The sequence below is a fragment of the Schistocerca piceifrons genome, chromosome X, assembly GCF_021461385.2.
Source record: "Schistocerca piceifrons isolate TAMUIC-IGC-003096 chromosome X, iqSchPice1.1, whole genome shotgun sequence".
Taxonomy (NCBI): domain Eukaryota; kingdom Metazoa; phylum Arthropoda; class Insecta; order Orthoptera; family Acrididae; genus Schistocerca; species Schistocerca piceifrons.
In genome coordinates, this window is record NC_060149.1 from 446,811,910 (window position 1) to 446,829,239 (window position 17,330).

The window sequence follows — 17,330 nt, forward strand, 5'->3', positions numbered from 1 at the left end:
TTTCATTTTATCTGTTTCTAATATCGTGTTATAATTTCATGTATTGACTCGTTCCATGACCATGGAGACTTCTCCTTAATTTGGTCCCACGGAACAATAAATAAATAAATAAAAAATGTAGCACAACTACAGCAGCGAACTGGAAACGGGTGTGCAACTATGAAGAATTAAATGAACGGAGCCTTCAACATTCTGACCGTGGTAAGACGTCGAGCGCGTCACTGTCTTCGTCTACATGGCCATCATTTTGTAGTTGTGTTGAGTTTTTGGCCCATTTGTGACGTTGCTTTCTGACAAGAATTAATTTTGTGTTGCATTTGTGGTCCCTACTCTGCTGCATAACTCTGAAATAAACAGTTTCAGACAAAACGTTATTTGACATTTTACGCTTATTTTGATGTATACATTACACCCACGAAGTGTGTACAGTTACTTTTAAATTTGCCTGTAAGTACAAAATCGAACAGCGTCAGTCTTCTATCTGGACAGAGAGAAGCGTCCGAGAGGTCGCACTAGCGCTGACTTTCGTGTCCCGCCCGCTGCCGGCATGCGTGCAACGCGTCAGTATCCCGATGACGTAAGTCAGCGGCGCGTTGCCTAATGTTGGCGTCGTTGGGTTAGGCCTCAGAACTTGACTTTCACCGCCAGAACTGTGTTACGGACACCGGGAAGCCGCTCGGGTTGCGTGACGGTCACTCGGGGCGGAGATGGTGGCGGCTAAATGACGGCAGCCTTGGAAGCGGCGAGGAGCGCCGACCCTGGCGGCTCGTATTTGGCGAGCAACCGCACGCGCAGGCCGCAGTCTGCGCTGCGCCGCGCCGCCGGACCGCACGCTGCAGAGCTGCGACGCTCCTCGCCTGGGTAAGCGCGCCACCCACCTCTGCAGCGGGCATGTTGCGCGCCAGGGGCGCTTCTTAGTTTACCATTGCTGCCAATGAATCACATAAAATTTGCATCCCGTTTATATTTCGTGAGCCGTTCGAGATATCGAAACAAAGGTTTTGGCAATTGAGACTGCGCACTGGGGAACGCAATTTTATTGCATGTTTAATCAACCTACCTCCTCAGATGGAGAGCACGATTATTCTCATATCCGGCACAATTTAACCAATGTCTCACAGACGTGGGTAATGATGATCGAGAAGTCCGGGTCTTGTACCACGCGATTTCCATCTTCTCGATAAACTAAAAGATCATCTGGGGGAAAGAGATTTTTGTGTGATTAGTACGTCCAGACAGCGGTTCTCGAACGGCTTCGTAACCAAGGAGTGGATTTCTATCATCAAGGAACTGGACGATTGATAGAAAATTTCGATCATTGTTTAGAGAGACTTGGTGTCTATGTTGAAAAATAGTGTCATGTAGCTATGTTAGTTGGAGGTGTTTTACAGTATTCAATGAAAGTCACTTAGCTTTACTTTTAGAAGTTCCCTCGTAGCTTCACACATAAGCCGGTCATTTACTTTAACTACAACTTACTCTATTCGTGATTTCACGTCTTACTCCGGCGCACTGCCGCTCGCAGATTTTCGTACGGTTGAAATTCTTTAATATGACAGTGGAATGCAGCTAAATTCTTACGACTTTTCTCATTTCTCCTTTATGAAACGGCTAACAGTCTCTCCACAAAGTCAACTCTTTGTCACCCGCATCTACATCTACATATTTACTTCGTAAGGCACTGGCAGAACGTATATCGCACCAGTATTATCGATTTTCTCTCCTATTACATTCGCGTATTGAGAGATGAAAAATGAATGTCTGGATGCCACAATCTGACTGGATATTATTTAAGTTTTGCACACTACCCACACGCAAACGCGCCGCCTCGGAAAATATCGTGGTTGCAAGTAATACTCTCCGATAAGTCTCCATTACAATAACCAGTGGCGGCCCATTCACTTACCTGGACACAATCGAAATTTTTATCGTGTCTGCAGTTGACTCTTCGTTTGAGATAACGCACTCGACTATGCCTGTCAAATAAGGCTAAATCCAGTTGCGAACTGGTGTAATGTCCCATACAAACATATTTTCTTTAGCAGCTGTGAATTTGGTACAGATTCGAACATTTCGAAAGCCTACACTTGTATGCAAAATTTAAGGATGAAAGTAACTTTCGCATCATGTGGACCTTCGAAGTAACTTAACTCAATGGCACTTGGACGATACATAGAAAGAACTGCTACTGTACAATGGAGAAGATAACTGAAAGTAATACGTAATGAGACGAACAGAAATGACACTTTTACACAAAGACAAAAATTACACTGAAGTCACCACGTTTTATGATGGTACCCAGAATATTACAAAAGGATGGACATAGTTCTTAATAGAGTGCCTGATCATCACGGACGGTAATGCATGCCCTGAAACGTGCTCCCATTCTGGCTAAAATGTTGGTAAGGAGTTCTTGTGGTAGGGCGTTCCATTTCTCTACCAACTCGACTGACAATCGCTGGATAGTCGTTGGTACATTTGGACGTGCTGCAATTCGTCTCCCGAACCCATCCCACTCGTGCTTGATAGGATTTAAGTTGGGGGAGCGGACAGGTGAGTCCATTCGCCGAATATCCTCTCGTTCCAAGAGCTCCTCCACCTGCTCATTTCCATGTGGTTGCACATTTTCATCCATAAATATGGTAAAAATGGCTTTAAGCACTATGTGATTTAACATCTGAGGTCATCAGTACCCTAGACTTAGAACTACTTAAACCTAACTAACCTAAGGACATCCATGGCCGAGGCAGGATTCGAACCTCCGACCGTAGCACCAGCGCGGTTCCGGACTGAAGCTCCTACAACCGCTTGGCCACAGCGCCGACCATAAATATAAAGTCAGGGCCAAATGCATCCCTGATAAGACCCACATAGGGAAGGAGTACAGTGTCAAGATAACGTTGAACGCTGAGTTTACCGTGTTCAAAGATTTAGAGGCCAGTATCCTGATGCAATTTCTTGCTATCACAACTAGACCACCCAAACGATCATGTTCGACATTTTTCCTGGGTGGATTACGTACCATCAAAAGGCGAGTGATGGGGACACGTAAAACTCCCAGGAACATTATCGAACACGATCGTTTTAGTGGTTCAGATGTTATGGTGTTTGGTGGCATAATGTTACATGTGTGACCTGACCTCCAAATCTCTAAACTTGGTAGACGCACTGGGAAACGCTATTGTGACACTGTACTTCTTCCCCATCTTTTCAGGGGTGCATTCGGCCCTGACTTAATTTTTATGGATGACAGTGAGCGACCGCATCGAACTGGAAGAGGAGATTTTGGAACTAGAAGATATTCAGTGAATGTACTTGTCTATCACCCCCCCCCCCCTCCCCTCTCCCTATCGAGGACTTAAGGAATGTGATGGGGAGGTGTTTCGCAGCACGTCCACATGCAACAATGACCATCCAGCAATCAAGCAACCATTTTAGTTAAACCAGGTCCAGCAGGTTATCCTAATAGGACTTGAAGTGCAAACAGTTAAAATTTGATTTTGCATGATCGCTGTTTTGCAAACCACATAACTTGTTATTATGGTCGTTTCGCTTCTGACGCATTTTATTTTGGTGACAGCAGAATTTACCATAATTTAGCAGTGAAAGCTAATTTTCGAACATTTTACAATAATCTCTTCAGCATGACCAGTGCTATCCACAGCTACCTTTTACAGATAACTTCTCTTAAGACATGGCTATAGCTTTCCAACTCTGAACACTTTCGCTGGAATACATTAGTGTAAGTAATATTTATTACAAACCTTACGAACCTACATGGAGACCGGTTTACATGATGCGATGGCGAGTGAAAGAGCATCCAGACCTCATAGCTTGGGGATGTTTGAGGTGTCTACTCGAGGTAAAGAACCTATATCAGAAGTGATATTCTACTCGTTGGTTAACAAAAGTTGATAATAATCGGGCAACCATACCAGTTTCCTGAAACTTACCCAGGTTGTTTTTAAATTTATGCTCGCAAGTGCTTAAAATTATTAAATATTGGTAGTCACTCGAAAAAATATTATCAATTGCAAGCAATATACCACAACCAACACAGTTTAATGTTAGGGAACGCAATACCAGTATCTCGTACAACGTTGCTTTACGTAACTTTCAGTCTAATTGCAATTCCGACTACTTTAATAATATCATATCGCCAGGTTCCAGAACTCGACGTTTAGGTTAGGACTAGGTCACGTGACTTCTAAACGGGAACTGACCTCCCATTCGTCATTGTCTTGTCCGTTGGGCTTCCAAAATATGAGAGCCAGTCATAAATTACAAAGCACTTCAGAAACTTCCTCGTACAATAGACATATCCTTTTAGGTCAAGGTTAAAGTAATTATTTACGCTACAACGAAAAATAAATAGTAGTTTCCATTTGTAACTGTACAATGTATGACAGTACAGTATCGAAACAGTATCTAGAAGTTTTACCAGTTTTTATCCACAAATCTAATAGTCGCGGAAGAAATAGTCACACAGTCGACTGGACAGGCTACTTTGGGTACTGGGAGAGTGAACTGACTGACGAGTATCCACAGACAACTGCCTACTAGCTGATCATTTAAGACTATGGTAGGGGAAGGGAAGCAAGCGCCAGAGCACGAATTATTGAAGGACTTCTGCGATGTAGTTTTTCTGCCAAGGATGATGCTCAGATAACTTCCGTGCGTTCCGCTCGCGAATATCATTAATGTACGTGGGATTCTCAACAAAACTGTTCTGTGGAGGAGCTCGAGAAAATGCAAGGTAGAGTTGCGCAGTACGTTATTTTAATTATGAATGAACATGACAGCGTCAAATACAGGTTCGCTTATCTTCAGTGGGAAATTTATATCGCGGAGTGAACATGTCAATAAAATTCAAGGAATCAGTGTGTACAGAAGAACGTATATGTAATGGTTTATCTTCAGCGTCGTTCGGTACTGAAACAAATAGATCCACAAAAGATACTGACATATGACGCAAACCCCACTTCACACTGTGCGATAACTTGTGAGGTCTAATATGAATGCAGTAGATGCGAAACGTCTATTAGATATCTTCTGCTAAGAATTCAACACTTATGGTGGAGCCTAGTTGTTAATGTTCCTCACACGCCTCGTCTTTCACGTTGACTGTGGCTGGCTCTGAGCACTATGGGACTTAACATCTATGGTCATCAGTCCCCTAGAACTTAAAACTACTTAAACCTAACTAACCTAAAGACATCACACACATCCATGCCCGATGCAGGATTCGAACCTGCGACCGTAGCAGTCGCGCGGTTCCGGACTGAGCGCCTTAACCGCGAGACCACTGCGTCCACGTTGACTGTGTTTACCGACAGTAAGTAAAATCCTGATAAAATCTATTACGCCGTCAATTTAATATTCGCGTCCTGTTAAGAGGAAGGAAGATTGAGTTTATCGTCCCGTCGATATGGAGGTCATTAGAGACGGAGTACAAGCTCGAATTGTGTCAAGGATGGGGAAGTAAATCGTACGTGCCCTTGCAAAGGGACCATTCCGACATTTGCATGGAGTGAATCAGAGAAATCACGGAAAACCTAAATCTGGATGGCGGGACGCGGGTTTGAACGTCCTCCCGAATGCGAGTCCAATGTGCTAACTACTGCACCACTTCGCTCGATACGTCCTTTCAGATACTTGTAAAATTGGAGTTATATTGTTAATCTCTGTAACCGTATCAGGCGAGCCTTAATTTTTATGTTTGTAAATTCCATCTCGTCAACTTCTAGCTGCATATGCTGTACGTAATCTATAAACTTGTTTGTATGAGTCTATGTCTCAGCGTGTGCTTGAAACTCCAGATCGATAATTGTGCAATCGCTAAAACTTGGTGTGGCACATTCTAGAAGCTTGCGAACACAAGGAGCGAAGTGGGGGAATAGCTAAACCACCGAAATCGCCAGAAGTGGGTTTCAAACTCGAGTCAGCTCTTCCTAATTTAGAACTTTCGTGATTTACCTTCAAGTGACGCTTGGAATGGCTCCATCTTCGAAACAAATACCGAACTACTTAGAACTTTTTCACCTGTTTCCTAATTTGTAATGATTTCTACCATTTAGGTGAAAAGTATAAACACACCGCCTCTATGAAAAAGAGCTGTCTGTATTGCTGGCGAGCCAAGCTATAAGAACGCACAATCGTGACCTGACTCACACCCAGATGCTTTGTCAGACGAGTCGGAGAGTTCAGCGACACTGTAGCCTGTAACACTCAGCTGCCCCACTTTCACTGCACAAGCTCCTTCGGTGCTGCGCTCCTTCTGACGACACATCCATACACTTTGAGTGACATTTATACAGGGCTATCCAGACACTTCTGATCAGATAGAGTATAATTGTAGGCAAATACATTAATGATATCTTCGTGATTTTTTCAGAATGTGTCAATGCAGAAGTACATTGGTTAGAAAGAGGGTGACTGTAGCAGCCCACAGCTACCAGCAATCACTCGGATGGGTTTCACTGGAATTAAGTGCGGCCACGTCGACTGTGACTGTGAAAATAAACATCAGGAAAGTAGTAAACCTTATCTTCGCCCTTGTACGCCTACGAAGCTAACGGATAAGGATCGCTGAACACTAAAGAGCGCTGTACGAACCAATCGTTAACATAATAATCAACTGTAATAACATATTTTTCTCTTGGAGAAGTATAAGCTACGACTGACATTTTTAGGATAAATTAAAATTGTGTACCTGAATTAGATTCGAATACGTAACCATTGCCTCTTATGAGTAGGGCGTTACCAACGAAGATAAGGAAGGGTCCACACCTTCCTGATCGGCTAAAAGATTCAAGACATATTCCTGCTTTACTGTGCTGAGAGTAAAAAATTTTATTCTATAACAATCCTAATGCTGTGGTTATATCGAACTTTCCTCTTTTTTTCTTCTCCGAGAGGTGCCACTTGTTTAGCAGCCTAGCAGGAAAACTTCTATGCGGCTTGGAATATAAGACGAGAAACCAGTCGGTAGGCGAAGGACGTACTGGTTTAGTAATTGATTGTGCCCTGCGGCAAGATTCTAGACCCGCGTTCCGGAGAACGACTGAACAAGTCATCGTTCATTCATCTTGATGTAGGTTTTCCGTGATTTCCTTCTAATACTTAAGCAAATGACGGGATGGTTCCTTTGAAATAACAAGGCGGGTGTCCTTCTCTGTCTCTTCCCCCTCCAGGCTTATGCTTCGTCTCTAATGACCTTTTTGTCAACGGGGCATTAAACCCTAATCGTCCTTCAGTCAGAAGCGAGTAAACTCTTGACCTTATTCATGTAATAGCAAAGGGTTTAATATACACTCAAAACAGTTGGTATTTATACAGAGTAGACAATTAAATATCTTGAGTTACTTTTTCTCGTAACGTTATATGTCGGTTTCAAATGTGGGATATACGACAGATTAGTTAAATGTCTTTAACTATAGTTGTCACATACACATACACTGAGTGATAGGAATATTTTACGGGCGAATGTGTTTTGTAGCCTTCTGGCTAGATCTCCTACGTTACAACTGGTATGAAATTCCGCGTTATGCAAGAAAAGGAAAATTAAATATAAGGATTTAACGTTTAGTCAACAAGGAAGCGAGTGCAATCGGGTACAAAGCCGTGTTGAACGAGGGTCGAGAACACAGGCATTGCACTTTCTAAAGGAGCCATTGTAAAATTAGACTTCATTGGTTTAGGAGAACAACGGATGGCAGGCCATATTTTCAAATCAGGTCCACCAAATATCAACACTTGTGTATTGACCACTGTGCCTGAAGAAATGAGGTAACAGAAAACTATCTTTAGCAATAATATAATGTAACAATGACAATTACCTTCTATAAGAATGTTACAAAAGAGGAAAAAAGAGTCGTATGGCATTGTTGACGGGAGACCCAGAGGGTTAGTTAAACCACGTAATCGGAAGAGGTCTTTTTCTCATCGCACCCCATTTCCTTGCGATATGAGTTGTGTCCTTAGTAGAGTTGCGCTATACCAAACTTACGATTCGGTACTTTTGGTATACTACACAAATGACGTAGTAATGGTAGGATCGCCGGTAGTATTGGTAGCACTGACAGGGAAAGAAACATAAATTAATACGGAAGAGAGAAAATGGGAGCCGACTACTTCTTTTTTTTTGTCTGGATGTTTTTTTGCACATAATTTTCTTGCTTTTTACCTCAAAATCCGTATTTTTCACGCTAAAAATCAACATTTTTCGGATAAAACCAGTATTAAACGTTGCAAATTTCAGTTTTGTCATAAATACATTTTATTCTTAAGTAACAGGCAGGAGAATAAATATGTAGAACGATAATGTTCCGTCCGGCCGATGTGGCCGAGCGGTTCTAGGAGCTTCAGCCTAGAACCGCGCGACCGCTACGGTCGCAGGTTCGAATCCTGCCTCGGGCATGGATGTGTGTGATGTACTTAGGTTAGTTAGGTTTAAGTAGTTCTAAGTTCTAGGGGACTGATGACCTCAGATGTTAAGTCCCGTAGTGCTCAGAGCCATTTGAACCATTTTGATAATGTTCTGTAGGTCACCTGACCCTTTATGCACTTTCACACAACTAGACGGCTCACTGTTTGTGGTTTTTAGGGGTATCTATCTAAACATTGACCGCATAGCAAAAACAGAAAGCGATCGTCGTAAGGTAGCGCCGGATAGGTATGGAACACACCCAACGTACAGATGACGTGGGTACGACCTTAACTGATCCAAGCTACTGGGAAAGCAAACGTAGACTACGCTTACTTATGGTGGTCTATAGTAGCGTACCGTAATTTTACAACTCTAGCCTTAACTGTGGCTGCTGGGTGCAGGTGACTGTAATGGATGCGTGGATAGTGTAGTGTCATATTTGTGTTGGATGATGATGAGAAAAAGTAGCTGTCGAAACCTGATGCCAGAGTATGACCTACTGCTCTCGAATAGCGCCAAGGGGACCGCTGGGCCTAACGTTCCCACGCGAGACACTGATCATCAACAACAGCGCACTTGTCCTCTCTTTATGAGACCCTGTAGAGAGATCTGGAAATTAATCCATGAATTTGGCATAAAGTCTGATATTTGAGTCACCACATTTCTCCCGTTGTCGATCAAATGCCCGTACTGAAAATTTCTTGCCAGGATTCAAACGGGCCACTTGCAAGGCGAGCGTCACCTAACATGCGTGCGTTAGCGCCCTGGAATGAGATGTCGACAATGGCATAGGATATATTTTCTGCGTCTGTCGCTGGTTTGATTACAATATCAACATACTTTTTAAACACAACTATTGTACAGTTTCGGCTATGTAGCCATGTTCAAGTTGGTATAATCCATCCAACGGACTTATTTGGGCCACCACCCAAATATTCATACGGCCATACATAGTTAAAACGTAGTAAGTTGGCTAGGCTTTATGTACAAAACTATTCACTTGCTGGTCTCTGGCTTATCCATTCGTACATTTAAGTTCTCGGTGTAATCGCAACAGGACTCAAGGCCTTCCCCTTATTTCCATTCAAAACAAATACAAGAACGCAACATCATTAGATGTAAAAATATGTTTATTCTCATAAATCCCCTACCAGGTGCACAAGACACCCACTTGTTGCGGTGCTTGGCTGGCTAAGTAACGGGTCCGCACACGACGGTGTCTCCGTCTCCATGCTACCTGCAGTGAACAACGGGCTGGATAGTCCAGGTAGACGCACCCAGCACAGTTACAACAGTTCCCGATAGGTAGCGTATTATAATGGACAGGTTGACCTCAGAGCTATTGGAGTCGTGAATGACGGCGGTCGAGTTTAGGCTTCTTGTACGCGTCTTTACTTTTTCTGACACCCAATGAGCGCACAGTAGTTTTCCGAGTGCTCCACTGTGAACATCATAGCCAGTGCGAGGGTTAAACTTATTTATAGCGCATTATTTACTGAATCTTTATTCGATTCATGGTTGATGATGGTGGTCGTAAGCGAGATACATTATTTGCAGACTACACGTTTTTTTTTCAAATAGAAAACCGTCTATGCGCGTACCGCAACTGTCGCTTGGAACTGACAACGCTGGAATCCCTGTCGGCGATTTGAACTGCGCGACCTGCCATTATTCGTGAATAGGACTACAGATGCCGGTATGAATGGCAAAAGTGACTTACAGAACGCAGCACTTTAATTTTAATTTTAATGTTTTTCATACTGAAGGCTATTCCCATCACAAACGAGATTTACAACTGTCATGTCTTGATGTGGAAGTATTGCCCAGGGCTTGTGTTAAAATACCTACTCACAATGAAATTCATCACAACACAAAACAGATCATGGTGAAGAAATCCGCCGCAACTTAAAATTTAAGTGTTAAAGAAATTCCTCGACAAACAGTAGGAAGCAGTTTCAGTCCTTCCAAAACCAGGAAGCAGCCGTGGTTTCACCAATAAGTTTTCCTGCATCACATTCTCCAATTGTGTACAGCAGGCCTTTGAGTGCCTGCTAAACCCCAAACTTGTCTGTTTCTTGAAAACCAAATATTTCTTTCGTAGCACTGTGAGTTGAGAAGATATAAAACTGTCGCTAGTAACAGGGCACTGCTGAGAATGACTGCGCGACAGATTTTACATGACTGGCTGCATACAAAAGCTGCCTTTCTTGATCTAGAGAAGGTCTGAGACACTGATTTGAGATTCCGCGAGTGGGTCTTCCAAGTATATCTCCGCCTCCAGTCACAACCGAGGAAAGACATGCGGTTGTTAAGACACTGGACTAGCAATGTAGAAAATTAGATTTCACAGCCACCTCCTGCCATCCAGATTTAGCTTTTCCATGGTCTCCCTGATTTACTGACGGCGAATACCGGGATGAGTCGTTCGAAAAGGGCATGTGCCATTTACTGTACCGTAAGTAAAACACAAGTCCTTCTGCCATTTTCATTTTTCATTGTATACAGTATGGGATCGCTTTGAAGAAAAGATTTTTCGAGGCTCTATCTGAACTGGAGCTGGAGCAACAGGTTGACAATAATCACTGCTCCCTGCGTGCTGCCAGGAACGATTTTCGGAGTGTTACATCTAGTAGCGGTACTGTACATTTTATTTGTGACAAGAGAACAGTTCTGAATTTAAATGGCGATATACACTTCTTTTCGCGTCAGAAAGAATTCGTTTCTATCTTTATTTTATCTGAACCCTTCTCTTAAGTGTGCGTGTGTGTGTGTGTGTGTGTGTGTGTGTGTGTGTGTGTGTGAGAGAGAGAGAGAGAGAGAGAGAGAGAGAGAGAGAAGGCGAGGGGTGCTGTATTAATGTGCTGCAGTGGCTCAATCGCTTAATATCAAGGGGCCTGTTAGATTAATATGTCTCATCCATTCTTCCGATAATTTCATGTGATTTTACTGATTTGCAATGTATTCGTGTGTGTGCGTATGTGTAGGGAGGACTAACGTGATCAAAGAACGAAATGTTACATACGCACACATACGCAAGCCTTTTGGCTACTGCGCGTCGTCTGGAATTTTTACTATTTGTGTTGTACTGAACGATGTCACGGTCACAGTAGTAGAGATTTGGTATTGCTAGCGACTGGACTATTTCTTTTTTGGGAGAGATCTCTGATCTACATGTAGGCGATATACGGTAGGCAATACACTGATGGGCCTGTCATCGCATGGTGATTTGCTGTTATGATTCTTGGGCTTAGGTCGAATTAAGCCCCGTCCACACTGAGTACGAGACGTTAACGAGGGAGTCATTGTAGATGTGTGTCAGTACTGGAATAATAGTTTCAGATGTGCTTTTGATCAATCTGTATTTACTCCACAACAGCTCACTTCCTAAGACGAGATACCTGTCATTGGAAATATCAAAATATCCACATACTTTTGCTGGGGCATCATGGGTGACGTATTTCAGATTTCTGTTCTGAGTTAGGAGCAACTTTAGATGTGAATATCAGACTTGGAACGGAATATTCAAGTGGTCATAGATTAAGAGAGCTATACGAAGTGCGTATCTGACTGTTGCATAATGGCTACGGCTACATATAAGAAAAGGTCGTAACGGATTATTAGTTGGTCGACTTTCAAAGGCTGTATAGCCGACGAGAGTTTAGCTGAGCTCCATTTTCCTATCTTGTGTAAGTTATGCATTTTGTTATAAAGGTCTTAATAACAGAAAACGCCTAGCATGTGTCACAAATTACGGTATTTGCAAATTTAAAGCAAATTAAAAATCTCCTGGCCACAGATGACACAGACGCGGCTACTATAAAGGGCGATCAAAAAGTTTCCTTTTGAAGGCCTTACAGTCCAGAATCAGTATGGTAATCAGGCAAAATTGCCGTGAGCATTGAGAAAATCATAAATCCGACGCAGTAGGTTAAAGATACCCGTTTGATAAAACGTGTCCTGCCGCGTGAAGAAGTCGACCCTTTAAGGCCTTTTTTCAGGAACCTAATGAGTGATAATCTCGAGGTTTGAGATCACAAATATACAGCGGGTACTCGAGTGTTGCCCACTTGAGCCGGCATAACAACGTTTGCTATATGGGGACGTGTGTTATAATGAAGCAACAGCATCCATTGCTGTTGGATGGTTTTCAACTGACATTGTGCCCCATACACATTCTCCATTTTCCGATGGATGTCTACCAGTGTTTGTCCTTCGGTAGCCAAGAAAAGAATAACAGCATGTTGGTTCTTTTTGAGCGCATTTGGTAATAACTTCGCCATATGTAGTGTTTCTGCATTTGCTGCACGCTTGTCGGAAAGACTCGAATGCCGTACTAATCCCTTTCCTACATATTGGTGCTTATACAAGCGCACCGGAGTACCGCTACGATGCGTGTACGCTGCAGCAACACCCTCAAACGGAAACCTTTTGATCGCCCGACACATTATTAGTCGGACAAATTGGCAAGCCACCAGACTCTCTGTGGAAAACTTGTTTCCTTTATAAACCACTCTTGCAGGGAAGGGGAATTATTTACATTTTTCTTAACATACTCCGAGCAAGCCTTACATAAAAAAGTCGTAGGCGCCTCTGTATGCCTGTTCGTGCAAGTCTGACGTCTCACTGAGGATGGTGTTACTTGTGGTACAGAAAATAAATCACTTCAAACAAGATTTCCGTAAAGGAAGTGACACGTGTTTTATAACACAGAATACAGTAAATGTAAAATGTAACCAGATATTTTCATATCTTGCTTCTGAAGATTGTCTAAACCCAAATTATTGCGATCGCATATTGCAACTAAAGAAACACCTATGTTTTTACGACTAGTGCTACGTTTATATTTAATGATGTACTATATCAAATAAAAGTGTAAACAGCTTTATATTTCTGGAGCATCAAAACAAATGTAAAGAGTTGCTGCTTACATAAATGAAGGATGAGGAATGATTGTGATACAATCTAGTGATCTGTGTTTACCAGAGATTGTACGAATCACATTTAGCAACTCGCTGGTACTTCTGATGTGTGCTTCTAACAAGTAATGCCTCTACTTAAAAAAATTACACGCACTGTTTTAACGTTTTGTAAATTAAACAAGAAATGTACCTTATAGCATCCAAAATTACCAGTTATCTTTCTCGTCACCACGATGATTTGCATCCGAACTAAATATTGGACGTATATGCACGTATAAAAAGATGTGAAGAAATTTTACATGCGCTACATTCGCGTCTCACTTTACAGCACCTAGGTTCTACGCCGATCAGTATGTTTGCCATTCCTCACACATGGTCCGTCTTAGACAGTTACCGAGCGAGGTGGCGCAGTGGTTAGACACTGGACTCGCATTCAGGAGGACGACGGTTCAATCCCGCGTCCGGCCATCCTGATTTAGGTTTTCCGTGATTTCCCTAAATCACTCCAGGCAAATGCCGGGATGGTTCCCCTGAAAGGGCACGGCCGACTTCCCTCCCCATCCTTCCCTAATCCGATGAGAACGATGACCACGCTGTCTGGTCTCCTTCCCCAAAACAACCAACCATCTTAGACAGTTTCTGTGTTGCTTCATATACAAGTAGTAGCGTAGAGAGGTATTTAATCCGATTAATAACTTTCCACACAATCCATTCGCATAGGAACAGTCATTATTTTTCAGACGTGACTGTGATTAAAGTCAAATCAGTCAGTAGCTTCAACAGGGAATAAGCAAGCCTCGGGGTGAACGGATTGTGGTTATGTCAGTTCGAATTGGCCTCGGAAGATCAACAGTACTGAGTGACCGCCGTGTCATTCTCAGCTAAGAGGCGTCACTGGATGCGGATATGGAGGGGCATGTGACCAGCACACCGCTCTCTCGGCCGTTGTCAGTATTCATGTCCGGAGCCGCTACTTCTGCGAAGTAGCTCCTCAATTGGCCTCACAAGGGCTGAGTGAGTGCACCCCGCTTGCCCACAGCGCCTGGCACAACCGGACGGTGACACATCAAGTGTTAGTCAAGCTCCACAGCGCGTAACTTTGGTAATCTGACGGGAACCTTTGTTACCACTGCCACAAGGCCGTTGGCGCAGCGGTAATGACCACGGAAAAACCGTTGAACATTGGCGCTCCAGGTATATCTAATCTGCGACCGCGAGTTCGACTCTAGTCCACCACGTGCAGGTGAAACGCCAGAAAAATCATCAAACAAACGTCGGTAAAAGAACCCGAGACAGAAACCAACAGGCAATTGGCTGTTTTTCTTTCATTATCCTCTCGGGAAAGTTTGTTCATATCAACGAAATAAAAATTTCACAAATTTTCAAACAGCCATGGTATGGCGAGTAATTTCTCAAATTTTTTAGGGCCAGACTTACGTTATCTTTGTGTGGCAAAACAACTATTTTATTTAAAACAATTACCGTTTTCTTCTACATCATTTTGGTTTGATTAGCTTGACGCGTTGCCCTTGACATACGAAGAGCCTAGACTTTCTTACAAGTGGAGACTAATATGGCAAAGAAATTCTCACCTCGTTCAAGGACATCCAAAATCAAGAAGGTAAATAAAAAATTTGTAACCATCTATCCTGGTTACGTTTTAATTCGGTGTTTTGATCTGGGATACGTTGAAAATCATCAGGACAGTCTTGTTAACTATTTCTAAGTTTCAGGTACCAACGTATCACAAACACGAAATTCCAAATTAAGAAACTGCCTATCGAAAATATGGACGCACTGATAACAACACGGGCTACAAGTCAAACAAAGAGATGGGAAAGGAAAGTGAAGAACTGAATAACTGGAAATAATTTCGGGGGACATCATCTTTGGAAGATGTCGAAAAAGATAAGTACTGTAATTTATTTTTGTACCGTAATGAAAGACAGTATTGTAGACCGTGTGAAGAACTTTCTTTTTTTATGTATGTGAAGTGCTCTGACAATAATTAGACAGGGCAAACCAGTGGGAAGTAATTAATGATGATTTACTTTCAAATGACAACATGGAACGTGATGGTGGCCATAGCGGAGCGGAAGTAATTTTGAACAACAATGACGATCTAAACCAGAGAAGGGCAGAAGAGGCAGGTGGTGAAAATGCTAGTAGCACTTCCAATCTAATCTGAGGTCTCGATAAAAAAATATTACAATTTAGTTGAAAGAAAAGTAGAAAGTGCTGAGAAACTTAACGAGAGTCAGAAGACGGATTTAAGAAATTTTCATGGGAGTATTTTGATGCTTTTAATGAAAAACCGGGAAGAGAAAACAACTACCCGTGTAAACTTAAGATACGATGTCACGAACTGTTTTTCGTTAAACTTTATGGAATACCTGTGTGTAGAATGGTGGCTGCAGAAAGGGAATTACAAAAGATTGGAAGTTGGGGACATATAGAGAGGAGCTGCAGTGAATGCCATAACACAGCGGTTGTAGTATGTAAATGAGATGGAGGGATAAGGCTTGTAGTAGATACCAGACACTTAAATAAAATGTTTGAGAGAGAAACTGACCATCCTGAAAATACAGACGAACTATTGCACGAATTTAAAGATGTAACCTACATAACTAGTTTTGATCTCACCTCAGACTTTCACCAGGTAGCACTGGAAACCAAGTCTAGGAAGCACATTGCCTTTGTGTACAGTGCCAGATTTTATCAATACTGTGTTGCACCATTTACATTAAACGTTTCTGTAATAGAGTTTATCTGAGTTATAGGTTTTGTTCTAGGAAAGGAATTAAATATTAAAATGGCAATTTAAGGGGGTGATATTTTTGTTACTGGTAAAAATTGGGAAGTGCATCTTGAATTATTAAGAGGAGTAGGGGAAAAGTTAATGTCTGCCTGCACACATCTCATTAAAGCTGAAAAAGTGTAAATTCGCTGTGAAACATATGAAACTCTTTGGTCACAGTATTATAGAGGAAGAAATTTTGCCTGAAAGTGATAATATACTGGCCACAGCGAAATTTCCTTCCCTTGAATAAAAGAAGTTAAAATTATTTACAGGTTTAGCTAATTTTTATGGAAAATTTGTAATGAGTCGGGCTTTGAATGCACCTTGTTTGAATAATCTTTTGAGGAAAAGTGTCATATGGGTATGGAGTAAGGAATTAGAGCAGGCGGTTATGTGATGAAATTCTACGCAGACCAGATTTAACATTACCGTGTTGCCTAATGTCTGATAGTAATGCTAGTGGAGTAAGCTCTCTTATTTGAGGAGTAAGAATAGAAAGACAGAAAATCATTCTAAAGCATTTGCACGCATGATATAACAAAAACAAGAGAAGAATCACACTGTAACAGAAGAAGAGTTGCTAGCAGTATCGTGGGCTTTCACCAAGTTTGGAAACTATTTATTAGGACATAAAAGTATAGTGTATTCTGATCATAATGTTTTGAGTTATCTGCAGGAATGCAGGTTGTATCACAGTAGAATTACAAGGTGGGCACTTATCTGTGAACAGTTTCATTATTCAATAAAACACCTAAAAGGAAAGGAAAATGTAACTGTGATGCACTGTCTAGATTACCAGTAGGAGGTGAATGTGCAGAGAGAAGAAAGGTATTTTATGATTATGTACATGAAAGGAATTAAGTATGAAAGGAAAATTAGAAACACTTGTAATGAGATAAGGAGGAACCTTAACCACGATGAAAATTGGAAACTTATAAAGTGCCTCATGGGACAGAAAGGTAATAAAAAAGTGGGACAATACTATAGTTTATAAAGGAGTGTTATTTAGGAGAAATAGTCCGGACTGTGATAGGCGAAGTTGCGTTATCCAGAACAGTGTATTGATGGTGTTACGAGGTATGTACAAAAAAAGTTGCATACACTGTGGAACTTTGAAGTCCACAAGATTGAAGAAAATTTATATATTCACAACTTAATCAAAAGAGTCAGAAGTATTTTCGCG

The 17,330-nt window shown here is 41.9% G+C and overlaps 1 protein-coding gene across 1 annotated transcript in view; it reads left to right on the forward strand.

Annotated features, from left to right (window-relative positions):
* The first annotated feature begins 719 nt into the window (after positions 1-719).
* LOC124721710 (cytochrome P450 4C1-like) overlaps positions 720-17,330 on the forward strand; it is a 255,403-nt gene continuing 238,792 nt past the window's right edge. Inside the window, exon 1 of the mRNA XM_047246795.1 lies at positions 720-861. The gene's annotated coding sequence lies outside the window, so the exon portion shown is untranslated. The remainder of the gene's footprint in view (positions 862-17,330) is intronic.